This window comes from Alligator mississippiensis, chromosome 7, assembly GCF_030867095.1.
Source record: "Alligator mississippiensis isolate rAllMis1 chromosome 7, rAllMis1, whole genome shotgun sequence".
NCBI lineage: Eukaryota > Metazoa > Chordata > Crocodylia > Alligatoridae > Alligator > Alligator mississippiensis.
The window spans coordinates 24,170,638-24,198,387 of record NC_081830.1 but is presented as its reverse complement, the minus strand read 5'-3'; the positions used below and the strand labels follow the sequence as shown (position 1 = coordinate 24,198,387).

At 44.6% G+C, this 27,750-nt stretch overlaps 1 long non-coding RNA gene across 3 annotated transcripts; it reads left to right on the top strand.

Moving 5' to 3' along the window:
- Positions 1 to 22: 22 nt before the first annotated feature.
- On the top strand, positions 23 to 27,750 carry LOC106738319 (uncharacterized). 3 transcript variants are annotated; one of them, XR_009463403.1, is made up of 4 exons: positions 23 to 97; positions 4,000 to 4,114; positions 15,526 to 15,589; positions 17,672 to 20,497. It is a non-coding gene; the product is annotated as an uncharacterized LOC106738319 (long non-coding RNA). The 3 variants fall into 3 exon arrangements; XR_002088769.2 differs by lacking the exon at positions 23 to 97 and adding an exon at positions 1,833 to 1,981; XR_009463404.1 differs by lacking the exons at positions 15,526 to 15,589; positions 17,672 to 20,497 and adding an exon at positions 25,281 to 27,750.

Below are 27,750 nucleotides of genomic sequence, written 5' to 3'. Positions count from 1 at the left end.
TTTCAAACTTAGGCAAGTCAGACAGAGGCAGCAGTTTGCTGCTTGCAGCCAAGAGAGCAAAATCACCTGGCTGAGCTGTTGCTCCCAACATTTGGAGGTAAGGGCAGGAACTATGAGGATGGTTTGGAGGCTCCTGGTCCTGGACATGATCTGAAATTTCACCCTGCTGGGGTAAGGAAGCCTGGTGGGACTTCCTGTGGTTGGGTAGTGCCATTCAAATACCAGGACAGCTCACCTCCCCAGTGAAAGGCAGGTTGGGGTGCCTTAATAACCCCAGCCCCCACAATGGTGCGGGTAAGAGGGCCAGGCACAGCTGAGGCCACCTGAGCCCCACAGAGCTGTAAGACCGCAGAGGCCCCAGTGTGAGGGGGCAGTTGTGTGGTCACCAGAGAGGGGGCAGTAGTGTAGCCTAGGTGCTGAGTGGGACTGAAGGGACAGCCTGAAAAGCAGCTGAGGAGACAGCACATGGGCTATCCCCCACATGAGTAAGAGCACCAGTGTTATAGTGGAAGGCCCTAGTGAGAAGGAATAGTTGGAAGGCATGAGTTGAAGCCCCAGGTTAGAGGGTGGATAGGCCAAGGTAAGTCCACAGACGCCTGAGGCCACATTTGGGCTGGAGGCCAAGTATATGGCTCAACCAAGGAACTAGGGTGAGTCATGACCCCAGTAAGTCCTCAGGCATGTTGAGGCCACATGAGTGGGTCAAAAGGATACCCAGTAAGTCCTCAGATGCTGAGAGGCTGAGTTAGGGTCAAAGTGTAAGACCTTGTTCAGATGCCATCTTCGAGGCATGGGCCGTCATGTAGGGGAGGTATGGAGCTGTGGATAGTATCCCTTGGCACCGGGGCATACAATGAGCAGCCTCCTGCATTTACCACCAGTTTATTATACCAGCAAAGTTGTGGCAGGCAAGACTGAGCAGACTGCCCCATATAGACGGGTGGGCGGACCAACATGAGATCTCGGCCCCAGGATGACCCCCTGTCACACACTCCTTTTCTTATAACAGCTCTCACCTTTCATCATCTTTGACATTCAGACCTGTCTGCTGCATTTGGCTCTGTGTGCTGAGCTCAAGGATTTTACATGTACTGGGCAACATGGATTGAAAGTGCCTATAAAATACACTGTGAATCCTCATGCTAACGAACATCCAAAGCATTTAAATTAAAAATAGAAAAGCAAAATAAGGAGAACAGCAAAATAAAATAATCTGCTCTGACCAGCCTGACAGTTTGTGCTGGGCGCAAGTCACGTGAACTGTGGAAGCATAAAATTGAAAGTGGATCCCTGGACCTGGCACCTCAGGTCTACTGAGCATCCTCATGTCAAACAGGTTATATCTGAGCCTTTCTAGGGTTAATCCAGCCCTATTTGCAAGAATATATATGTATAGTATTTCCTTTGGTACTCCTGAAGGACAGATCCAGAATAGGGGCTCAATTGGGTTAGACACTGGACAAAAGTAGTGGAAGACAATCATATGATGGCATTATAGACTGGAGAGAAAAAAATAGTGCTGTTAGTTCAAAAATCCCCTTAACCTGTTCTCAACTCAGGTTGCCACTTCTGTCCAGGAACATGTCTTGGGGTTTAGTATTGTTGCCCATAACCCTAAAATCTGCATGCTTTCCACTTCCACAGTAGCAAAATCAAAGTCGCTAGTGAACTTCATGGAGTTTTTGACAGTAGTTCCTTTTGGAGGGGAGGGGAGGGGAGTGGGGGGCATCAAAACTCTGCTTAGGATTGCATGTTTGTCATTCTTATGAGGGAAAGGATTTTTGCAACTCTATGGCTGCATAGAGGATGTCTTCAACAGATTTCTTCAATCAGGGGTGCTGCTCTAAGAAGAATTTCTGAGGAAAGATAGGATTCACCTGCTGAAAAAAGGAAAGAACATCTTCTTCATGAAGAGACTCACTACCCTTATGAGGAGGACTTTAAGCTAGGTTCAGTGGGGGACAGAGACAGAAGTCTGGAGGTAAGTAAAGAGCCAATAAGGGCAATTAGCTAGTCGTCTAAGGTATCTATACATGAGTGTGAGAAGCACGGGGAACAAGCAAGTCCTAGTCCAATCACAAACGTATGGTGCAATGGCCGCAGCTAATTGAAGAACAGCCTTGTCTAGGATGGTTTAGAGAGGCATCATTCTGCCTTGATTATGGAGCTGGACTCGGTAACCTCCTGAAGTCCCTTCCAGCCCTACTTTTGTATGATCCTTTGATCTCAGCGTGCAGTGTTTGAGCCTGGATTTTGAATAATCCTGAGCAATCAGGGATGTTGTTCATTGTTGATCAATATGGTATTATACACTTTTATAACGGGTTCTCATGTTGCGGGATCCCAAATCTCAGTTCTTTAATATGTCTTAGTAAAGGAGAAGCTAAGGCACAGAGTGTCAGAGGGATATGTTCAGGATCATGATTTCTGGGGTCCATAACAAACATATTCTTGTATAGTCTTCCTCATAGATTCATAGATGTTAGGGTCGGAAGGGACCTCAATAGATCATCAAGGCCGACCCCCTGCATAGGCAGGAAAGAGTGCTGGGTCTAGATAACCCCAGCTAGATGCTTATCTAACCTCCTCTTGAAGACCCCCAGGGTAGAGGAAAGCACCACCTCCCTTGGGAGCCCGTTCCAGACCTTGGCCACTCAAACTGTGAAGAAGTTCTTCCTAATGTCCAATCTAAATCTGCTCTCTGCTAGCTTGTGCCCATTATTTCTTGTAACCCCCAGGGGCCCCTTGGTGAATAAAACCTCACCAATTCCCTTCTGTGCCCCTGTGATGAACTTATAGGCAGCCACAAGGTCGCCTCTCAACCTTCTCTTGCAGAGGCTGAAAAGGTCCAGGTTCTCTAGTCTCTCCTCGTAGGACTTGGTCTGCAAGCCCTTAACCATATGAGTGGCCCTTCTCTGGACCCTCTCCAGGTTATCCGCATCTCTCTTGAAGTGCGGCACCCAGAATTGCACGCAGTACTCCAACTGCGGTCTGACCAGCGCCCGATAGAGGGGAAGTATCACCTCCTTGGATCTATTCGTCATGCATCTGCTGATGCACGATAAAGTGCCATTGGCTTTTCTGATGGCTTCGTCACACTGCCGACTCATGTTCATCTTGGAGTCCTCCTAGCTGTATCAGCCACTGTTCTGATCACCGTTCTTGCAGCCTCCTTATACAGTGCTCCATACAGTTTCCAAAAACAGTGTTAGAAGAAAGCATGTGTGTCTGAATATATTTCAAGACCTAGGAATACCTGCCTTTCTGGCAGTCTCAGAGGCATCCTTGCCTTCTGCTTTAAATGTGGGGATGCTTTATGCCAAATGCATCTTGGGAGAAGAAATGGCTCTGAAATCTCTCAGTTCCAGGGGCTAAATCTTATTTGACAATGGCAAGTGGAATTATTCTGAATGTCCCCGTTGGTAGGGTTTGAACTCAGCTGTGCAAGAAGGACTCTCGTTGTATTCCAGTCAGTCACTTGCATTCAGACAGTAATTTCACTTTTAAAAATTGATAATGCATCAGGTTGGAAAAACCTCTCCTGCCTGTCAGTCATCTTTTTATCACTCTACCAGCACAAAAGGAGCCCTTTCAGAATTGAACTCTGCTAAGCATGCCATATTTTTGAAACTACGCTGCCTTTTCTTTTTGTTCAGCTGGAATTATCCAGTTGATTGTTTCGAAAGCATTGTATATCTTCATGTGTTTGATAACAATCATCTGCTTTAGGGAAACATTCTTCACTGTTCACAGTGATTTTAACTTGAATACTTTGTGTGGAATTTTGTTTCCCTTTGTGTCTAAATGGGAATTTTCTCTCCTGGCAAAGTGGGTGGGAAAATGCTGATCCATTTGATGTCTCCCTTGAACCAGGGCAAATGGCTCCCTGGGGTGCAGTAGAGAATTAGGGCCCACAATCTCTTTAAACTGGCACTTCTAAATTCCCCCTTAGGGGTAGGATTAACCTGATATGTTTTATTCTCACCTTTGCTATTACAGGAAATTGTGCAAGATTGGGCAGAACAGCAGGTCATTCCTAACCCCTTCAGGGCAACAGCAGCTGATTGACCGACAACTTATGCATCATCTACACACTTGGCTTTTTCATGTCATGGTAAGTGCAACATTTCGGTTCTGAGTGGCACATTGCTGGACTTAGACTCCTTTGGTAACACTGAATGCTTTGGAAAAGTGGATCTTCCCACACTGGCACAACTGACTTGACTTCTCAACTAGGATTCAGTCCTCAGATGGGGCAACTGGTGTATATCCATTAGCTCTGATGAATCGCATTGATTTCCTCTTGAAGATTTGAGGACCGGGATCCATTTGCAAGGAAGTACACTTATTCTTGATGCCAGGGCTCTTTATAGAGTCCTCCTTGGGCAGTACTTTTCATGAAGCTGAACAATATTGCAAAGCTGATGACACAGCTGTGGGGAGCCAGTGGTAAAAGAATATAAACTTGGGGGTAGAGAAGAGGAAAACAGGATTTTTGTCTCCAGTATGATAGGATAATGGAAAACAACTTAAGACAGCAGCTTCATTGCAAGGCTCAGTGGAAGTTAGGTGTTAACTACCTTTGATCCCTCTGGAAATTTCAGTGGCTACCTCTCTGAGACTTAATTTCTGCATCTGTAATGAAAACAGAGTAAGTTGTTCTCTCAGTAATGTCTCTAATAGTAGCAATACAAGATTATTCTCTTTTGCTATGTTTCTTTGCCTTTATGCTTATATGAGGAGTGATTTCCGAAATGGGAAAGAAAAATAATTATGGCCATGACCAGCCTATAAATCTTTCTGTAACCCCAGGGCCAGATTCTCAGCCAGAGGAGAATGGTGTAGCTCCGTGTGAAATTAGCAGACTTATACCATCTGGAAATTATGGGTTTTTTATATGTAAAACAAGGGCAAAAAATTACTGAACATCCAGGATAATGAGTCTATGAGCAATAAACAGCAGTGGATAAATAAAGGATAATTATCATCAGACAAACCTCATTTTTGAAAGAATTACCAAACAGTGTGGTAAATGTGATATATTTGTATTTCAGCAAAGTCCTTGATACTGTCTCTTGTTAAATGTTAATTGGAAAATGCATTCGGATTAGCTTGGAGAGGAATGCTGCGATGTGGACAGAAAGCCAGCTAAAATACCATAAATAACATCTTATCTAACATCTTTAGTAATGATTTGGAGGAGACGTTGGTGTTTCTGAGGAATCCAAATACACAGCCCTAATATAAAGACCCAGCTTTGAGAATCTGTTGTCATCTTGGATAAATCATGTGACTGCATATGTGCTATGGTCTCTTTATATTCTTATCCTGCAGCTAAATGAAGGAGACTGTTTACTTTGTTAATGGCACCAATTAAACAGTGTAAATATAATTTATAACTCTATGCTACCTTGTAGGTCAATAGATCAATATGCACAAACTACCAAAACTTCTTAGACTGAAATAGTTCTTCTTGAGAGATTATTTCATTTTAATGATGGGCTTTTAGGACACAACTGAAAAAAAAAATATGGAGTTGCATATGTGCGTAATGTTTGTAGAATTGAGGCCTTAAATCCCTCTGTGCTTGCTGCCTTAACTCACATATGTGTTGTAAGGAAAGCATCTGAGAGATTTTGAGGCATTAGTACCCCGTGAGGCTGGGAGCCTTATAAGCACTACTAGAGATTAATTCACTCTGGTACAGGGCGCCAGCATTGAAGCCCCATCTCAACCTTAGATGTAAGGATACATGTCCCTTATCCTCGAAAGTCATTCTTCTATCAGCTGCTTTACAACAACAGAAATTATCATAAAACAGTGTACTGCAATTGAGCATGCCAAATATTGTCAGGTAGACAGAATGTAATTATCCAAATTGGAATCTGGACAGCATACTAATTCAAGTTTGTAGCTATTATTCAGTGCTTTTCTTTTTCTTTTTATCCATTGGTTTATTCATCATCTGTTAAATATCATAGCACTTCTGTTTGTTTTTTCTTTGTTTACCAAGCAATATAGATTGGATTTCTCTATTCTTTCTTTAGAAGAAGTTCACCTAAAAGAAAAATCCAGATTGCATGCAGAATTTTTTTTCCTTCCCCTGTTATCACAGCATCTCTGATCTTTTTAGACTTTTCCAGATGAGACATAACATTCCTTTTATACATCACAAAAAAGCCAGCATCTTGGAGGGACTGAATTTTCTCCTTCAATAAGCTCTTAGGTGTCAGACCTTTAGGAAGTAGGCTCTCGTGGTTACAAATGGAAATTAAGGAAAAAAGTTTTCCACCAAGAGCAGCAGCATCTCCTTATCCTTGTGTTTGTCTGCTGCCTTTAGAAAGAGAGCTCCAAGTCGGGGACCTCAACAGGCACCTTCATCTCAGCAGCACTACCAGTACACTTATACATCTCTCTGTGCATCTAGGGTCGCTTGTACATGTGACGATGTCACAATGAACACACAACAAAAATGTCGCTTTGTGAGGCTTAATAGTGTCACACATTACATGATTGTGAATTTGGGGGGTTTTAGATGAGTTTGCATTGTTACAAACTAAACTGTGTCCTGATGTAGATTAGTGTGCAACAATGCATTCAGCTTCTCCCACCAGCCATGAGAGAGGTGGGCAGGCTCTGCAGGAAAAAAGGATCAGGCCCCTTGCCACTTCTGCCTTCGGCAGGTGCCTGCTTAAAGCAGAAGCAGTGAAGGGCCTGATCCTTTTTTTTTTTTTTGGTGGAGCCTGCCCACAGCCAGTGGGTTGAGCAGCCCTTAAGCTGCAGAAGGACCCCAGTTCTTTTCTCCACGGTGGCAGCACCCCCTAGGACCACTGAAGCAGGCTGCTAGTCAGTCGGGTGTTGACCCAGCTCAGAGGTTAGCACTCAGCCTGATCCAGCTCTTCCCTGGGAGGCACTGCTGTCATGGAGGGAAAGACTGCCCCACGCCCCTGCAGCTCAGGGGCTGCTCAGTCCACTGGCAGCTCACCCCCGGCCCACGGGCAGGCTCTACTGAAAGAAAAAAAAAAAAGGATAAAGCCCCTCACCATACCATGACAGAAAAATAAAACCCTTACATTGAAATGGTGGGTTTCAGTTAAAAACCCACCATTTCAATTTAGGGGGAATAGAAGATTAAACCACTGCCATGTGTACAAGTGTCTTGGATGGTAGTATTCTAGCTGTGTAAGTGGAGTTTCTGGCCCTGATGCAAAAGTAGTGATTCAGCTTCCTTTGCATTGTGGATGCATAAGCATGCACATGTAAACAGAACACGCTCGGTAGGCTGTGCCCTAGCCGATTGCCAATGCATCTGTTCTACCTGCTGGCTAGTGCAGGAACCAGTCCAGCCTTGGGGCTGTATCTGCTAGACAATGTTACAGAGCAGGCATTTGGACCCTTTTTAGCAGAGCTGCTACAGGGGAGCAGCACAGATTCCGAGTGGAAGCGAGAGCCTACTGCAAGGTGTGAAGGGTGAAGTGACTAAGGAGGAGCCCACTGATTCTTGCAAAGCCATAGTCTGCACTGAGGACCTCTGTGACTCCCGGCAGTTCCTGAATACAGGAGGAACAATTCACTTGGCCCGTGCGAAGTGGCTAGTATTCGTTTTGGATTTGGATTTGGCCTGTTCAGGGGGCAGTGATTCAATCTGGTGATTTGAATCACTGTCCCAAATCAATTCCGCCAAATCTGATTCAGAGATTCAGCTGCTGCCGTATCTCTGAATAATGAAGGCTTGTCCCCCACCTGCTCTCCCAGCCCCGACAATGGCTGCCCTGAGCGCCCCAGCTCCCGGCACTTTAAAAAAAAAAAAGCTCCGATACACTGGGTGCTGCCAGGTGGGGGTGGGTGGGGGTGATCCCCGTTGCCCCTACTGCATGGGGGGCTCTGCATGAGGCCCGCCCCTCAACCTCCCACTGTCCCGGCCCCCCATGGCTGCCCCACCTGCCCCAGCTCTGGCAGTTTAAGGAAAAAAAACCACCCAAAACCCCAGACTCACCAGTTCCTGCCCAGTAGGGGGTGATCCCTGCTGCCCCCCACTGCTCCATGCCATGTGGGGGGCTTTTCCACAAGCCCCCCAAAACCCTGAGGCTGCGGCAGGAGCTGGTGAGTCCCAGGGTTTTTTCCATTTTTTTTTTCCTTAAAGGGCCAGAGCTGGGGTGAGGCAGCCAATGGGGGGGCTGGGATGGGGGGGGTTGGGGGACTCATAACAGAGCCCCCCACACAGCACAGGGCAGTGGAAAGCAGTGGGGATCACTCCCCCCCGCCCAGCAGCACCCAGTGAGTCGGGGGGGGGGGTTTAAAAGCGCTGGGGGAGCAGGCGGGGGTCAGAGGTGCTGGGAGAGCCGGCAGGGGATGGAGCCTGGCAGGGGTCCCCTCATGGTCCCCTCCCCCTACTTACCAGCTCCAAGTCTGGCTCCAGCTCGCTGCTGCAGCCAGGAGGGGGGTGGACTGCCTGAATCATTGAAGCTCTCCAAACCTTTTCCTAAGATTTGGAGAGCTTTGAATTGATTCGGACCTTTTTATTGGTCCCCTGATTATATTCGAATTTGGAGATTTGGCCACCGAATTGGGCTGAATCTCCTCCAAATCGAATCGGCACCTGAAGTTTCGCACAGCCTTATAATCCCCCTCCACTTTCCCTTGCCAGGAATTGTTTGCCTTCAGAGCTACCCACGTTCTGCTTTCCCACAGATTTCAGAAGGAGAGTGGCCACTGATCAAGCTCAATCCTTAGGGTACTAGTTTCTATTGTGCATATTGCTATCCATGCAGCAGTGGCCATCTCCCAAATCTCTGCTTTCCCTTCAAGGTCGGTGCAGCTGCTCAGCTGACCAGCTGTAATGGTAGATTGCCTGGGCTATTCTGTAAACTCAACATAGATTGCCTGGGCTATTCTGTAAACTCAACTCCTTATCTAAATTATATCAGTTTTATCTTCCAGTTGTCCCAGTACCTTGTTTTAAAGGGAGGCATGCCTTTTACAAGGTCTTTGGATGTTCTATACTAAAACCCCAGAGCAGTTTTTACGGTCCAGTCCCTATAGCTAAACTGGCAGGCAGCAATCTGCTACCTTCGGAAACTGGTGTCTCTCATTCTGTTTTATACAGACTGTAATACCATATTGTAGCATCTGAGTTCATTAGGCAACTGTGATTGGCATCTGTCATCTGCAGCTCATTTTTCATAGTCCCTCTTGCCCAGGGGACAATTAATGTGCACTGCACTGTTTTGGTTTGTTTTCAAACAAATTATAGGGGGATCAGTTGTGGCAGTCCCTATATTTCGGTTTTCTTAAAAGTACGTTGTGCAGTGAGCCTTTTATTAGTGAAGACAAGATTGAAGTTAGATTAGATTAATCCCAGTGCACTCACTACCTATAGTGCTGAGGTGCTGCAGTATCTCTTCAGGGTCCTTTAAAATAAAAGCTCTCTCTGGTTTCATCTTTTAATCTTCTGCTGAAGTTGGCATGGCATCCATGAATATGGATCTATCCAGGGGAAACAAAAGTTCTTCTTACTTGTGTTTAATTCCATTGACTTCTGGGATTATTATTTGTATTAATTTCCCAGTTTGCATGTTTGTAAAGTGGATACTGAGGTTCTGTCAGACTGAGTCTTCTGTGCCTGAGCACAAGAGTGTCTGTGCGGGAGGGGTGTCAGAGCCCTGCAACATCAGGACAGTGTCTTTCATGGACATTGCTGCACTGGAACATGGATTTAGCAGAGAACCACCAGGACCTCTCCCTTCCATTCTCTGCCCCCATCATGATATGCCCTTTCTTCCAAGACTGGGTGAAGAGTTGGATCCTAGCTACTTCTGACAGAGAATGTCTCTACTCCCCCACTTCTGGAACCTTTGTTCTTTCCTAATACTGCTGGATTTAATTACAGACTCTGATCAAGCTTCTATATTGCATGGACCTCCTATGCCACCTGCTGTTCCAGCAACTGGTCTGAGGCTTTTGGTCTGAGACACCTCCCTTGATTCCTTCTATGACATAAATGTGTAACCTCTTCCATTGCATTAGTGTGACCCTGGTTTGGCAATAATCTTGCATGCGGGAGCAGGCATTACACAACGAACCATGAAACAGATTTGCATTTTGTTCAGCATCAGTTTGGAATACATAAGTAGCATGCCCTTGTTCTGTGCTACATATGCTGAGGCACAGATGGATATTTACAGTAGTTGTATCGTTCCCTTTGTACCTGTTTTGTTTTGTTAATTGACCATTCAGAAAAAGATCAGGAGGGTCTGCAGTATGTCCCATTGGTAAGGAAAAAGTGAGCTCCGAGAGTTTGTAAGGACAGAGAGGAAATACCTAGCACAGCAATCGGATTTTTCTCTCCATTGTTTTCAGACAAAGCCACCAAAATGTTCCCTCTGTTATTTTTAGCTTGTTGAAAGCGGATGTAGCCACTGCAGTGTCAGATCAGAAGGATCTCATCTCCCAGGAGCAGAAAGGCAGCTCCATCACTCTGCTGCTGGACTGCAATGTCAAGTCTTGTGTAATAAGCTCTAGCCTTTCTTCAGCGCAGAGCCAAATGCCATCCTGCATAACAGGTGCAAATGATAACTGTTCACCACTAACCTACACATGATAAATGCAGATACCTTTCTGTGGCCTGACCTCATTCACTCAGCTTGTTACTCTGTAATGTGCAGCTGCATGTTGCAGTGCTGACTCTTGTAATGTTTACAGGGGCTGTTGTAGATAATGACTGAAGCTATTTCTCTCTGTAGCTTGTTCCTAAGCATTAAAATTTCTTCTTCATGAACATATTAGCTAAGAAATGGGGTCATATTTTAATGTCATCTAGAATGCTCCTGTCATCGGGCCAACTTCAACAATGGCATTTGGCACAATTCAGTGAGATATGTAGCACTCCAACACCCATTGATTTTGGAGGGAGATGATCTGGCTAGCATGGTTAAAAAAAAATTGTCATTACAAAAAATGGTGAGGGAGTCATCAAAACTCCTGGGGAAGGATGGATTTGGACAAAACATTTCACCAAGGAATTTTGAAATTAAGTTTTTCCCGATAGAAAAAAGGAAGAGGGGAGGAAGTTTTCCTGCCTGGGTCCAGGTGGGGTGGAGGGTGCTCACAGGGCAGCATTTTGCAACATATCACTTCCAGTAAAAAATCAGCAAGCAAGAGCTTCTGGGGAGACAGTGTCAGCTTCCACTGCCATGCTCCAATATCACCCCAAACAGAACAAATGAAGCTGGCTTAATGCAACTCCATCCTGCTGCACAAGGACCTGCAGGCAAGTTAGCAGCACTTTGTGATGGAAGGTGTCATATATCTGTCTGCGTATCAGTGCTTTGTAATAATAACTCTATTGACACTCTCCTTACTGCTTGACAAAATTGCTGAGTTCATAAGAGAGGTTTTTTATTTACTCTTTGGGAAATTCCAAGAACCACTGGTCTGTGGTTTGCAGTTCTTTAAAATTACCCAAACATTGCATGAAAGCACTTTACGAAAGCGAAACAAAACAGGCAAGGGAGCCCTCCCAGGTATAGATCATAAAATCTTTCCTAGAAGCTCAGCAGTTCCTTCTGGCCATAAAGAGGAGTAGCAGTGGAGTTTCCCATAACATGATTTACAGTTGTTACTGATCCCATCCAAAAAAAAGAATAAAGCTTGTTTGTTTCAGGCCAAGATGATCACATAGTCAAATTCTGCCTCTAGATGCATGCTCTTCTCACCAAAAGAAACTGATTTAATCCTCATTTGTTTCCCTAGTTTAACCCCATTGCCTTCAGGTAAGTTATTCCAGCTTTACATCACATGAAACAGCAATCTTACCTGGTGTCATAGTGTACATAGAGTCTGTACTGGACACCTGAATGAGGGGCTTGAATAGCAAAACCTTAGTGCCAGGTCTCAGCAAGCGTCAAAAACTTTCTATCAGCTATTTTTCAGTGGAAGACTGGGTTTAGCAAGTAAGATACAGCTTTGCAAAAATGGTCTGCTTTGCTTGGAAATTGCTGCTGTTTTTGTTTTTGGCCAGAAAACTTTAACTTGAGATATATAACTGCTGTGTGTCCTGGGAGTTGTCGCTATGGCTAGGGACAAACACTACACATAAACCGGTTTAAGTGATCAGAAACTGGTTTAAACCTGTAACAACAGATGTTCAGTGCACATAAACCAGTTTGAAAATGACTGAAATTGGTTTGAGATAAACCTGGTCGAATGTAGTATCAGACTTAACTGATTTGGGTCAAACCAGTTAACGCAATGTCTGTCCCAGACCCCTTGCTGGTTTAAGTTAAATTGGAGTGCCCCGGCATGCTCTCTCGGCTGGGCAAGGCTCCCTGCTCCACAGTAGGGCTGGCCCGTCCCCTCTGGTCCCTGGTTGAAGCTTGGCACAGACTTGCAGGCACAGCAGGGTCTGCTGGCTTCCCTATGCCCACCTCTTTCCCCCTTGCAGCTTAGGCACGGATCCCTTCCTCCTCTCTGCCACAGCAGGAACTATAGCCAGCATGTGGTATGCTAGCTAATGCCAAGAGGTGTCTGTGTGTGTCTCTGTCTCCAATTTCACTGGGATAGTCCGAATGAACAGTGGCCACTTAGGGCTTCTGGAACTAATCAACAGGTCAGCTAGTAAGCTATTTAAGAAGTTTGAAGTAATGTGGAGAGAGTCTATTGATTTGCTAATATGGTGATAAAGACTGTTATCAGCCACCTCTTCCCCTCTACCTGCCCTGCTTGCTTGCTCACCTGTCAGTTTGCTGCAGACAGTATGACAAAGCAGGGAGGAAGATTGAAAAGCTCTGTATCAACAACAGGTGCATGCACTGCACACCCTGCTTGGAAACACTCCTGCCCCTTCAGTAGCCAGCCAGGAAAACCCTGGGACTGTGTAGGTGGACATCCCTAATGAGGGAGTCCTGCTGGGGTCAGGCCGTGCCCTCCTCAGCTCAGCTCCCTGCAGAAGGGACGGGAGGGCTGCTGTAGCGCCCCCCCTCCCCCCCGGCTTCTAGCCTGAACAACTGCAGGCATGTGCCTGAATTTCCTCCGTCCAGAGAGAATGTCTGTCCAGTTCAGCCTAGCCAGGTTAGACTAACCTGCAAAGATTAAATCAATTCAGGCTCAGGCTTTTTGAATCTCTGTCCCTAGCCTATGGGTCAGACTCCTTAGTGAGGCTGCATCTCTGCATTTGAGTTTCTCTCCAGTCTTTGTAGCCCAAGGAGTTGAGTGCTGCCCACTCTCCTGCTTGGTACATGCCAGGGACAACAGTAACAGCATCATTATTTAAATGCAGATGGGTACCGGCAAGGGGTAAAAAAGGGAAGTACAAAGGGCCAATTCTAAGAGCTGATATTTTGTTGCATTTTTCTGCCCGTCCACCAGTGTCTACATCCAAATAATAGACAGCTGCATTACGCCTTTGCACAGTGCTGTCAAATGATGGGTTTATTCTCCGGTGAGGTAATCATCTCGCACATTTCTCAGGGAAGTCTAAAACATTGTTTCTTGGTGGCATTACTAAAATAATCGTTTTCAGAGAAGACATTTCTGTGTGACAAAAAAGTGGCCCTTTAAAATACAGCCCATTAGGCCTTGTCATGTGCTCTCTACAGTAAATGCTGCAGCTTTCACAATGGCTAGAATGGTCCCCACCCCACATGCGCTCCCCCCGGGAAATAATACAATTAAGCATGTTAGTGTCGCCAGGCTTCAGATCAGGGATGTACTGTGGCTGGAAAATAACAAACAGATTAGTAAGGCTGCCAAGTGGAGATTTACAGCATCATCTCTAACTAAGCGTTTTAAAAGCTAACCAAGCAACAATGGAAAGGGGTTAAGGCTCTGGAAAAACACAGCTAATTTGACACAATTAGTTATTTCAAATCAGCTTATCCTTTCACCAAGCTTCATTAGCGGCATGGTGGCCCAATGGGCTGGGCTGGGCTGTGGAGAGTGGTCAGGAGAGCTGGGCCGCATTCCTTGTTCTGCCTCTGGCCTGCCTGGCGACTTCAGGCAAGCTGTTTTCTTCCGTGCATTGGTTTTCTTTCTGTACTTTGCCTGTTTAGATCTGAAGTTACTTAGAGCTGGGACTGTCTCATCCAAGATGGTTTATAATGCCTAGATCCATGGGGACCTGCTTGCTTTTGCACTCTCCAGGCACTCCTGTAATATACACAGCAACAATCATTACAGACCTCACAGAGTCCCGCCGAACTTTTCCAAGGCTTTTTATTTACTCTTATCAATTTTGCTCCAATGGGGCTTGTCCTTTCTACACTCACAATGGGGCCAGATCAGTCCATTGCTGAAAGTTCAATGTCCTGCTTAAGCCATGGTGCTTCATTCTGACTTGGATTGAACAGGAAGGCTTGTGCTCAACTATGGATCCCAAAGCAGCCTTTCGGGGACCTTGATGAGTTTTGTCTTCTCTGTTGTGCTGAAGTGCTGGAACATAAGAGGGAGAAGTCCTGAAACCATCTGGAGGGTTTATTTGATTTTGCTTCACTTGAGTCTCCTGTGAAATTTATTTCCAGCTGTGCAGACCTTGTTACCTCTAGGCTAGATTATTGCAATGCCTTGCCCTTAAGGCTTCCTTTGAAGTGCACTCGGATGTTTTGGCCGGCACAGCGTGTTTGCCTCTGAGGTGTGTTTGCTGCTTCTGAGATGCCTTGTTTCTAGAAAAGTGCAGTGCACTGGCTGCGTATACCCTGGAAATTACTCCTAGCCTCCATCTTCTCATTCAATGAGAGGAGCTCTTCCCCCCACCTTTTCTAGCACAGTTAGGATGCAGGCAGATGACCTGTGACCTCTCCTTGCATTCTGGCTGATTCAGGGCATTGGAAAAGAGAGGCAGTCGGTCTTTCAAAGCCCTTTTGCTCCCTTTCTGCTGTTTCCACTCATACTTCCTGCTGTAGCTGTGACATTGGAACATTTCTGCTCTCACTCCTGCCTTTGGGCCTTTTTCACTTCATGTTTTGAAGACGTCTTACAGCAGAAATTCTCAACCTGAGCAACATGTGGTGGGGTCACCCTGCACTTAGGATCTTGTTAAATGGGTGCACAGTGCAGGTATGATCTCAATATGTAGAATCAGTTTGGGGATCATCCATTAGCCCTGTGCATGGATATATCCAATTCTGCCAGGTTTCAGTTCTGCCTCTTGCAGAGGAACCACATTGACCACATACACTGCTCAAGCTACTGGGGCTTTAGAGAGGCTTTGGGGTCTTTTCTCATGCTTGGAATTTCATCCATGGTCCCAAGTTTTCTTAAGAACCAAATTCACTGACCATTTCTTTCATAATAGTAAAGACCCTAACCCTCCCCACTATCTCTTTTGTCCTTTCTTTCTCCCCCAGGTCTCCCTATTCCCTGCTTTCTGGTCTGTAAAGCAATTTTTTTATTGTTCTTCCCTGCACAGAGTTATAAATTTAGTTTAAAGGGAAGAAAAAAAGTCTTTCTTCTCTCTTGATTCTCGGCCTTCTCCCCTGAGCGCTGCTGTTTTCAGTCACTCTGGCTGATCTCTCTGTTTATGTCCTGCAGGAGGGCTGCTAGGATGCTGATCGCAAGGTAAAAAGGGGAAAAGAAACACTTTCTCTTGAAGTTGGTAAGTAACTTTTCTTTCTTGTCTTCTAGCAGTGGGGGCACATCTAGAAGTTCAATGTTGTGTGCTGCAAGATTAGTCTTCCTGGAATTTAAAACTATCTGGAAGTGATGCAGACCCATTAGGATGTTTACATTTAGTTTGTTTCCGAAGACAACTCGCTAAATCAATTAATGAGCATGCTGAGCGTGTCCAGCTAAGAAAGAATGTATGCTGCACATTAGGGACAACATCAGTACTCTGAGAGCAAGGCTAAGGTGCCAGGTGGCCAAGGGTTTGAGAGTTTCTTCTGCCTAATGCCCATGTCAACCAAAAATGTCATGTCAAGTTAAGGGACAAGCCATGTTATGAATCACTGTTGCAGTCTTTCTCCTTTCTGCTCTTCATGGCTTGGGGATTCATCCCCTGAATACTCCCACAGGTCTTTGTGATGCCTGGAGAGAGAGGTTATCTGTAAAGGGCCTTGAAATGGAATCCCCTCCTAGTTCCAACCTCCTTATCGGAGGCTCATACAGAGGTGGCTTCTGGACTCTACAGTGTGCTAATGATGGGAATTGTGACACTACTAGGCGTCTGCAAAATCTATTATTTTTCCTATGGGCTTATGCTCGGCCTTGAGTACAGGCTTCATAGAATACTGGGAGTATTAAAAGTGTTTCGTGGGTTCCGTTTTTTTAAAGTGAGATTTTGCAACTTGAAAGGTTGGCAATTAATGTTTTTGGTTTTTAAAAATCAATCTGTTACTATTTTAATAACTGGCACTATAGATAGATGCTTTTATAGAGCAGAGAGAATGTATTTAAGCATGCTACACAGTATGTGGGCGGGGAGAAAATGTTCTGTACATGAAACAAGTTTTTGATGTCTTTTACAAAAAAGCACATGCCCAATAGCATTAACAAAGCCAGTGCATTGACTGCTTACTCTGGATTTCCACTGTATTACTGAGATCAAAATCTAGCCTGACCTCATTCATGTATCAGATTATTGAAACTGTTCTTTTCATTCCTTCCCTCCTTCTGTTTGCCAACAAGCACTTCCAGTTGGACCCCAGTTGTGCTTTAGTATTCTCTAGCATAAGCTCCTGTTTCCCCATGTGGTCCCATCACAGGATCTGGGTCATAAGGCATGTTAGTAAGGAATGATTAACCGCAAAGGTGGAAAAGCTGATAAAATCTGTTAAATGCCACTTGTAAGAATGAGACCAAGCATATATATTTAGAAATCCATTTAGGTTTCACCATCTTGCTTAAAATGGAATTGGATAATAATACCTGGCTGTGCAGTGCAGTTAATGAAAAGTACCCAGCGTAAAAAGTTACCAATGTAAAAGCTGAATTTTTAATGTGAGCTTTCCTTTTCCAGTAAGCTTTTAAAACCTCATTCTCATTTTAAGCAATCTACTGATACATTTAACAAATGTCAAGATGAAATGCTTCAGCAGAGATCAAAAAGACTGAGGGTTTTATTGTACTGTTCTCACAGCACTGATAGCCTGTATTGAACTTTCATGCTAAGGATCAATAGGTTTATTTGATCAAGTATGGTGAACTATCAAAGACATCTGGCTGTACCTAAAGGACACTTCGGATTGAGCTGTCTCCCAGGAGAGGACTAGGACTCTTGAATTTGTGCTTTGATATTTGCTTGTGTCCCTACTATTTTGATATGGACTTTTTTTTTTTGGGGGGGGGGGGGGGGGGATGAGGATTGTTGTATATTCATGACTGCTTTCTATGCCCTTCCTGGGGCACATGTGGTGATGAAAGCCCCCACTCACAATAGGAGGACGGAGGCTGGCACTAGTGAGGTGACCTCATCTCAGCAGGATATCTTTTTAAGGTACATCATAAACAAGACCCAATTCCTCCTGCATTATAAGATTGTTATGATGCAAACCCAAACACATACATTAAGAAATGCCAAAAACGAGGTTGCAATTTAATAGTCTTTAACTGCACTGTGATGTATTTGTGCAGGACCTTCTATATTGTCAGGTGCTCTATACATGTACATCCATATATACACAAGGGTATATTTATATTTCATACAACGTATTATATCTTTCCTTCATTCTCTGTGCAGGGTGAAATGCACTGAATGTGTTTGACAGATCCTTGGCACTAGACCTGTTCACAAATCACTCCAAGCAAATTGTTCATTCACTCTACCTTTCACTGCAAATGACCAGGATCCAGAATAAAGCCCAACCTGTTTGTGCTGATGAATACAGAAGGGATGAGGGAAAGTGTCTGACCAATTTGCCTCGATAAAACCGGCGTCTGTTTTCTTGGCTGTCTAGGGTAAAGAGTTGAAAACTCTCTGCTGACACACCAAGTCTTCATAAGGATGCATCTTATCAGCATTGCTGACAAAAGTGGAAAGAAGCAGGGGTTCAAGCCCTAGAGGAGCTTGGGAAGATGGGAGAAATGCCAGCGTGCAGAATTAAATATCTATGCCATGCTTTGGACCTCTTGCCAGGACACCCTGCTTAATACAGCTCTTGTGTGCAGACCGCACAGATGGATTGGCAAATGCTTTGTAAACTTATCTTGTTTACAAGCACTGACACCAGGGACCCCCACAACATGCTTCCTCAGTGACCTGGTTGGGAAGTTACTTTGATATCTAAGTCCATTTACTCTTTACTAAACCTGCCCACAAACAGACTTGATTAGTCAGAGCCTTTATATGTATATAAGCATAAGCTGAAAAGTTTTGAATGCACACTCAAGCATGTGCATGGGAGGAAGCAGCAACTGGCAAGCACTGCCCGTGGAAAGCCGTGGTTCAGTATAAACAGAGGAGTCCCTGTGTTGGGAGACCAGCTTGCTATGCTAGCGAGGAAGACATGTCAGCACCAGTGTAGTATAGCGGAGTGAAAGCAGAGGTTCTGTGGAGGCCCAAGAAACAGCTGAGAGATGAGGCACACTTAGTAGGCACAAGGATGCTGCTGCATCTCTTCTGGGTACATTTCAGGTTAGACCAAGCTGATCTGGCCTCTAAGGATCTTTTGGAAAGCACAATATTATCAAGGCCTAAGGATTGACTAGAGAAGACAGGAAGGATTAAACTAAAGAGAAGTGGTCCTACTGGCTGGCTGCTGCAACTCAGTGGTACAGTACCAAACTATGATGTGCTGCTGAGGAGAGTATTTCAATGACAAGGTGATCAGGCTGTGATGGGAAGATACAGAGTGCAGCTACATGTGCAATTAATGTGAACCAATAAACTCCAACTGTAGCATGTTGAGCTAGATCAGAGCAGCCCTGGCTGGCAGAGGCCTGGGGGGGTCAGCCTGCCAGCCCAGTGCTGCGCTAACCTGGCTCAGTGTGCTGCCCTCAAAGGCAGCCCCCGCACTGAAGCACCCACATGTCCCAGCTAGCCGCATCAGTGTCTACACTTGCGTTGCTGTGCACTAAAGAATGCTGCCATAGGTTAGTACTTGTAAACACAAGGCAGGGTTAGTTTACTGAGGTATAATAGGGCTGCACATGTAGATGCTGAGACTTTACTGTGGAGCTAATTAGGCAGCCCTGCAGCAAACATATTGTGTAGATGCACCCACAGAGTGGAAGAGATCAGTCAAAAGGAACTGGCCATCGAGAAGTGCTCAGAAAGGAATTTGCATGAATGCAAACTGCTTTCTTTCACTAGGAAAGAGTCACTTTAAGGAAAAATGCCGCTCTTCTTCTGTGCCCTGAGATCCTTCCTGCTGTTTTACTACAGGTGGCCTTCTCATAGCATCATATCAGGAGAGAGGAAACTGAGAACACCACAGATGTCGTTGTGGACCTGTTTCATCTCCTATTGGCTTGGGCCATCCTATTGTTATCAGCCTAAATGGTGCAATATCTGTTAAGTTACTAATATCATTGTTTTGAAAATGGAAACGGAGTCACCTGGTATGCTGAAGGGCTGCGGATCCACAGCCCATTCACTTTTATTGGTGATGTAGGTACTAAAATCAGGCCTTTGTGTCTGAGAAATAGCGATACCCCAGATCACTGGGCATATTAACAAAAGTTGGACTCCCATTGCTAGAGACAGGCCGGAGCCAGAGTTTGTATCGATATCTGAAATGCCCCCAGAGTTCAGGGGCTTTTTCTGGCTCGGGAGAGATGTCACAGCCAACTGCACACCAATGGGAAGTTCCTCAGAGCTTGCATCTAGGGAGGATGGGGTCATTGCACTTAGTCTTGCACTTAGGATGGAACAATCCCATGCACCGCTACAGGCTGGGGGCTGACTGGTTAAGCAGCAGCTCTGTAGAAAAGGACCTTGGGGTTATCATGGACAGTAAGCTAACAACAGCGTGCCCTTGTTACCAAGAAAGCTAACAGCATCCTGAGCTGCATTAGTAGGAGCATTACCTGCAGATTGAGGGTGTCACAACCCAGTGATTTTAGTGCCTTGGCACGATGGAATTTTCCCGCCACATGAGAGTCTCTGTAGACAGCAAAAGTTTTCTGCTGCAACAGAAAACTCTGGTGCAAGAGAGTTCCCACCATTCGCATGCAAATTTGTGTTCCACTGTTGGCCAGTTCTAAATTATTCCTACGTGGCGGCTAGTGATTGGCTTGCTAGCCGTATAAAATTCTGTGCGACTTCCGCCCAAGTCGGAGAACTTTGAGCACGCTGCAGAGTGCCTTTGAAGATTCCTGACTTGCGGCTGAGCTGATCGATAGCCTGATCACCTATCGATTCTTCTCCCCATCGCCGAGCGCAATCCTTCGACATACCCTTTTCCCTGCCGGCCTGACTCGTGTATGGATTCGCTGGCCTGAGCCTTGCCAGCTGGAGCAACTCGTGTAGTTGTTTAAGCGACCGGACCACCTGCATCATGACTACTAGCGGCGTAAGTAAAGCTTTTTGCAACCAATACGCTTTGTCTGCCTCTCCATTCACCAGCCCACCCAATGACTGAGTAATTTCTAAATCACCTCAAGTTGGCTCCGGCCATCTGAGACAGAGGGAAGTGATGATTTCTGTCTATTCAGCACTAGTGAGGCCACATCTGGAGTACTGTGTCCAGTTTTGGGCCCCCCACTACAGAAAGGATGTAGGTACAGCATAAGCCGTGTTATCCGGCACCTTACAAACCGGCATGCTCTATTAACTGGCATGCCAGTTGACACGGCAAAAGTGAAATCAGAAGTGCCCACCGTGGCACTTCTGGTTTTGCTGAGCCCCTACAGCCCAGGGCAAAGCAGCCCTTCCCTGTCCCCCGGCACACTGACACAATGGGAGGGGTGGCAGCCCAAACAGGCAAAGACACCTGTTCATGCTTCAGGGAACCAGCATATTTGGTTATCTGGTACCCCGCATTCCCCATGGGTGCCAGATAACAACACTTTTGCTGTAAATTGGAGAGCATGCAACAGAGGGCCATGAAAATGGTTAGGGGTCTGGAACACATGACTTCTGAGGACAGGCTGAGGAAACCAGGCTTATTTAGTCTGGAGAAGAGAAGACTGAAATACTGCCTTCAAATACCTGCAGGGTTCCAAAGAGGATGGAGCTGGACTGTTCTCAGTGGTGGCAGATGACAGAACAAGGAGCAGTGATCTCAAGTTGCATCAAAGGAAGTCTAGATTAGATATTAGGAAAAACTTTCTCACGAGGAGGGTTGTAAAGCACTAAAACGGGCTACCCAGAGAGGCTGTGGAGTCTCCATCCTTAAAGGATTTTAAGATCTGGCTAGACAAAGCCTTGGCTGGTATGATCTAGTTGGGGCTGGTCCAGCTTTGAGCAGGGGTTGGACTAGTTGACCTCCTGAGGTCTCTTCCAACCCTAATTTTCTATGATTCTATTCCAGTTCATCACTGCTATTTATAGGATTAATGTGGACAATGTATATTTGCCTCTGCAAAGCTCTGCTAAGGCATGATCTGGACTAAACAACAGGAATTTCCTCATTGGCTTGGACACAGTATAGGCAGCACTGAAGAGATACAAAGCACCAGTGCCAAAGGCTTTGCTGCACAGGGATGATAGCAGAAGTGGCAGAGGACAAAGGCTGCCACAGAGGCCAAGAGCAGCTTGCTCTGAGTTGCATCTGTTGACTGGCAGGCTGAGCCCAGGATTCGAATGGGATACAAAGCTGCATGGGGCACAAGGTGCAACTCCCTGCATACGTGTAATGAATATTGCTGAGATGGAAACACGGGAGATTATGTGAATATCCAACAATGCTCTGCCTCATGGGAAAGTGTAGGACCTGTGATAGCTCAGTGAGTCAGCAAGGCTAATCAGTGACTCATGAAGACTGGGGGGTGAGTGTATGAATCATGACAAGCAGCATCAGTTCTACGATGTAGAAGGAGTTTCAGGATTTCAAGCAATCCAAGCAGTGTTCCTGGTCATGCTAGGCCAAGTGAAGGGGGTTATAAAACTATGGTCTAGAAAAACTAAACTATGATCTATAAAACTAAACTGGAATCCTAAGGTTGTTGTGGCAGAATAAGTGGGCTAAGTTGGGTTGTGGTTAATTTGGCGGCAGGGTGGCTAAGTTGTAATTTCACTAGTTACTAGAACTTATACCAGACTCAGGCTTAAGGTCATCTCCCATCAGATTGCAAACTCTTTGGTGTGGGCCTCCAGTGCTGGCTCTAGTGATGTCGGATGCAAAGATCCATTAACTTCAGATAGGTCAGGGTTTACTCTTTTGCCTTTGGGGTTGCCTGTATCATGCCCCACCCCCATGAGCACTAATAAATTATTGGTGCTTGGCAAAGTTTTGTTTGAGAAATAGTAAGCTCCCTGAAAACTAAGTTGTTGGGTTTTTTTGTTTGTTTGTTTTTTTTGGGGGGGGGACAAATAGATTTGGCTGGAAAAATAAGGAAAGAAATTCACCAAAATGCCAAAATATTTAGTGCCTACATTTTCAAAATAAAATCTTTCATTCAGGAAATGCTGAAATGTCTGTAAGGTCCCTTCCAGCCCCAAGCAGCTATGAAATTATGACTCCTGGCTTTTGCCCTGCTGTCATGCTTCTTCCCAGCTAGACTGCAGGGATGGCATTGCTAGCTGTCCCTTTGATTGTCATCTCCAGTACTTAAAGGCAAATCAAGACTGCCTCTGTATGGGCAGCTTCCTAAACGTTGCCCTTCCCTGACACTGCTTCTCTGCTGAGTCTGTCATAGTTTGACCAGTTCAAGGGCCTGAGAGGAAGGATGTTTTTGTGGTTAAAGCAGCAGACTTGGACCTCAGGGTTCAAAACCCAGTTCTGCCACAGATTCCGTATGTGAATGTGGGCAAATCACATCATCTCCTCGTGACTTGACCGAAGAATAATTTTGCATTGGCAGCAAGGGAAGTGTGAGGAGGAAGCTACGTTCCATTGCATGGAGGGAGTTGACGTGGCTTAATTTCTTTAGCAAGCTGAAGTGAAAAGTCTTCCCTAGATAACAAGCTTGTCTTTGTTTCTGTGCCCTCCCCCAATTTGGATTTATATTCACTTCGTGCTAGTGACAAAAGTCATCAATTTCACGGTACATCTTCAGCTCCAGACTTAATGTGACGTGCACAAGTAGGCCGACCATCCCTGATAGTTTTTTTCCTTATTTGGGGCAGAATGAGCACCGTAGCATTATTATTATTTGTAATTTGTTAGCTGTACAAAGATAGGCAATTGGAAACCTGTAGGAAGAGTTGGAAAAATGCAGTCAAATAGAGCTGTTCATATGATGAAACTCTCCCACGGCTGGAGCATCAGTGCACACCAAAGCAGAACTGAGTCGATCACAGAACTTTGTGCTGGATCTTTATTCATGATGACTTGAACCCTATCTTCATACCCTGAGACAAACCATGCTTGGAAAGTGATCTCTGGAAGTACGTAATGATGCGCACACACACAAACTGCTTTAAAAGAGCCATTACAGTCTTGCAAAGATGAGAACAGAAGTGTGGTGCATTCACAATTGCAGTTGACATGAAAGGAGGCCCTTTATGAATGGATAAAATGCTGTAAAATGGTAAGAGTTCTGGAAAATTCAGTCGTAGGCATCTGGAATTGGGCATCCGCACATGCTTTTGACCCTAATCACTCTGTTCCTCAGCATCTCATCTGTAAAGCGAGGATGATATCCCTTCATCTTACAGGGCTGCTACAAAAATAAATTGTTTCTGACAAACTTGGCATAATGACTGCTATGGAAAAACCTATAAGGAAATTAATAATTGCATCTGCAGAGCAGGGTCTGAATAACAATGCAGAGTAAATAAGGCCCCAGGACCACCCTGAATAATACAGAGAAAGCAAAATGTAAAATACCTGCTTGCTAGAGAGCGTGGGGCCCATCTCTTGCACTGAATGAGGCAGGGGTCACCTGGAAAAAAACCCCAGGGTGTTACCATGTAACTTAAGACTGTATCAGAATACACAAGTTGGGGAAAGAGGGTGGGAAATTGGCAGATTTCATGCTGGCATTTCTTAACTTCTGATGCTTTACTTGGCGACTTTTAAAGTTCTGTGTTGTGTGGTTTATTTATAAACCATCCAGCCTATACATATCTCCTTGCTCTGTTGTCTTATTTTTATCTTTCCTGTTCTCTCAGTGGTACTCTGAGTACAACTGATGTGCAAGTGTAATAGTCCAACTGCAGTTATATCTTCAGCAAGGTTTGAATCTTGACCCCTCAGCATCAAAGCTCAGATCTTTATCTGCTGACTAGAAAAGCAATGGCATTAGCTGACAGCAGTAAGTGTCAGGGATAGCCAGTAGAAGGATGCACAATGAACACAACTTAGTCTTAAAGACAGAAATCTGATGCAGTTTTCATGTGGACTGGGGTGGGGATACTAGTACAGTTCTAGATAATAGATACTGACTATAGTTAATGCCCTGTAATGTATTTCATCAGCATCTACAACATGAATGCCAAATGTGAAGAAACAGCAAAGCCTAATGGTGTGAATTACTATGTGAAAAGTTGTTTTAATTCATTGCGGGTGCCAGAAATGTTCTTCCTTTGCCTAGCATATGTTCAGAAAAGAAACAATGCTGCTAGTCTACCTCTTGGAGAAGGCTTAAGAGAGCCTGGGTAAGATGTTTTCTTCCTTGTTCTCCTTTATTACTGCTGATCTACAAAGTTAGACAAGCTGACAAGTAGATTCTGACTTGTAAAAAGTCTGCTTTCACTGCCTCTTATGTTCTCTGCACAGCTGTTCCCTTCCAAATAAGTGGGCATGTTTTAAATAACAACATCTGCCAATCAAGTATCACACTGAGTTCCTTTCCTGGCCTTTGTCTTGGAGGAGCTGTGTAAGCAAAAGTACTAGCCTTCTTTTACTTTGGCTTACAGTTTGCATCCTCTCTGGCTCTGTTTAACCCGAAAGATTTGGCTACATGGACATGTGGTGCCACCTCGAGAATATATGAAGGCAACATGCAGAGTATAAGAGGAGACCACGGAGCTGCTCTTAAGGCTGGAATATGGGTTCTCACATACTCCAGTACAACTGTCCGCATGTGAAAAGGAAGGAGCAATAAGTGAGCCCTCCAAAGATGAGGCCAGAAAGAAGCCTAAAGAAAAGCTGGCGGAGCATTCTTCCCAACAGACAGACTTTATTCTTATACAACCATATTGCTCCTTGGAGTCCAAAGTGGGAACAATTTTCAGTGGGTTTGGGATGAGCTAGTGGCCACCATCCAGATGCTGTTAAGACTGATTTCTCTTCTTTTTCCAGACCCTTCAGGAATTTTACCTAATATCTCTGCAGACTCCATAGGAATTAAAGCCAGCAGAACATGATGACTCCAGATGGACCTTGGCCTTTAAAACCCTTACAACACCAAAAAACACCGCTGTAAGATTTTTCATGAACACAAATGGCAAGAGCCTGGTCTTGCATCCTGTCCCAGAGCTGTGGTCACTCCAGGAGCACCATGATTTTTTACAGACTCAGAAGGAGCAGCATCGCATCGAAACATCAGTGCCACTTCCCCGAGCCACCTACAAGCTGCATGGCAGGTTTTCACTCATGTCTTAGACCTGCCTGGGTCTGTTTACCCCTTGAGAAATGCAACTCATAACCGTAAGTCCTCAAATTTTATGTTAAAATATGGTTCATTTTTTCCCCACGATGCAAAATTAAGCCAACATGGATCTCTGTTTAAGGGGAGAAATTAATTAGTTAATATTTGTTTAATTAATTAATGTTTGTAACAGCACTTTGAAGATTTAAAGTGCAGCATAAGTACTCAGTGTTATTATTTAATGCTTAGTGTCCTGTAAGTGTTCAACTGAACCAACTCTTAATGAACTCTGGGCTGCCCAGGAATTTGCTTGGAATTAATAACGTTTAAAAAGCTGTTTAATTGAGGCTAATTAGTCTGTATATGAAAACGTCAGTTTTATGTCTAATAAGATAGCATTATAAGACTTAATGAAATGTTAAGGTTTTTCTGAGCTGTGTCCAGTGTTATCCCTGCACGCTGGTTGAATGGTAATGACGTGGAGATGTTAGGAAGTCATTTGACTATGAACATGTGTACTTTTTCAGATAGTGATGGTACAGTCCCCAGGCCCATTTCTATGTTGTCTCCACCTTGTAGAGTCATTTATATTAGTGCAAAGTTGGTGTGGAGACTTGTCAGTGTTTTGAGGAGCAGTTGGAAAGTGTGCACAAAATGACATGATATTAATTTCCAGAACCGGGTGGAGTAAATCATTGAGGTCATATATACAAATCTTGCAGCTGACTATGCCTACTTGAATTTGGGCTTCTCTCCTCTGTGCATTGCAGAACTTATGGGCAGCCAGTGCTTGATTGCTGGTGGCTGGCTGGTTCTGTGGGTCCACCTGTTAAAACTTGCTTGGGACCAAAGGGTGGCACTGTCACAGCTCTTGACCTGCAGTACTCATCCCAGACTGACTCTGTTGTGTGAGAGGATGGTTCTGATTTCTTCTGGAGCTCTACAAAACTTGGAAGTAGTGTAGATTCAGTATTGGGCTCCTAGGAAGTCTACTGAGAGTCTTGGGCATTGTACTTTGGCCACGGGCTGTTGTCCAAGCTCTGTCTGCCCTGGTGATGGGTCCAGTGTAAAACCAGAAAAGAACAGAATCTCTATATTCTCCTGTCCTGGGGATGTAATGTGCACTTTGCAAAAAAATAAGCGCTGCAGCTGATGTCTCCAGTCTAATCAAAATATTTTTCATGAAAGGATCTGAAGCTGATAGGTGCCATTGTCTTGAAAAGCAGTTCAGCACTTTGGATGGTGAGCACTAGAGCTGGGTGGTAATCAGTACTCAAGAAAATATTAATGTCCCTTCTAGAAGCTCTAGTATCACAACTGTTATCTGGGGTCTGATATTTGAACATTGGCAACAGTGGATTTGGACTAGTTTAGTTGAATCACTGTAACTACAATGGGGTCAGTGCTATTGTGTCTAATGTTGCCATGCCTCAAAGATGACTGGAGGATACTTTAATAAAAAGAAAGAATGCAATCTGTGACTTTGTAATATGAAGGAACGCAGCATTGTGTTATCACTTGTAAATGGAAAACCTGTATCACTTCCAACCCATATGATTCCACGTTCTTCTGCTGCATCACTGGGAGATATTTGTTTAGAAAATCTAATTTACCTGTTCATTTTACATACAGTCAAAAACATAACTGTCTAGAAGCTTGATCCTTCTAATTTTGACTGGTGGACCATCTTTGCATGCATTTATGATTCTTAATCTATGTTGAGATAAATTATATTGAGTGTACCTGTGTCAAAGTAAAGCAAAATAATATACAGTTCTCCCAGGCAGCTCTTGCTTCAAGAAGCTTATAGGTGTTGTCAGTTGTTACATGGTGAGATCCACAAACTGCATATTGTATATCTGCCTTTCTTGGAAGTAAAAGGGAATGGATATTCAATATCTGAAGTTACTGTTGTGATTGTCAGTTCAAAGTAATGGACTGTCACTTCTAATTCTCTATTTTTCTAAATTTTAAAGGCAAAATCCTTCAACATCACTACTGAAATGTTGGGATTGCATCAGTGATACATTCAGCACATTAGGTACCTATAATAAATATGATTTAGAAAAAAACACATTACAGAGAGATATACAACAAATCTAATGTGCACAGGTAAAACTAGCAAATGAAAGCAGAACTTATCAAACTATTGGGCTGCCTTTTTTCTTTTAATTTGGGTTA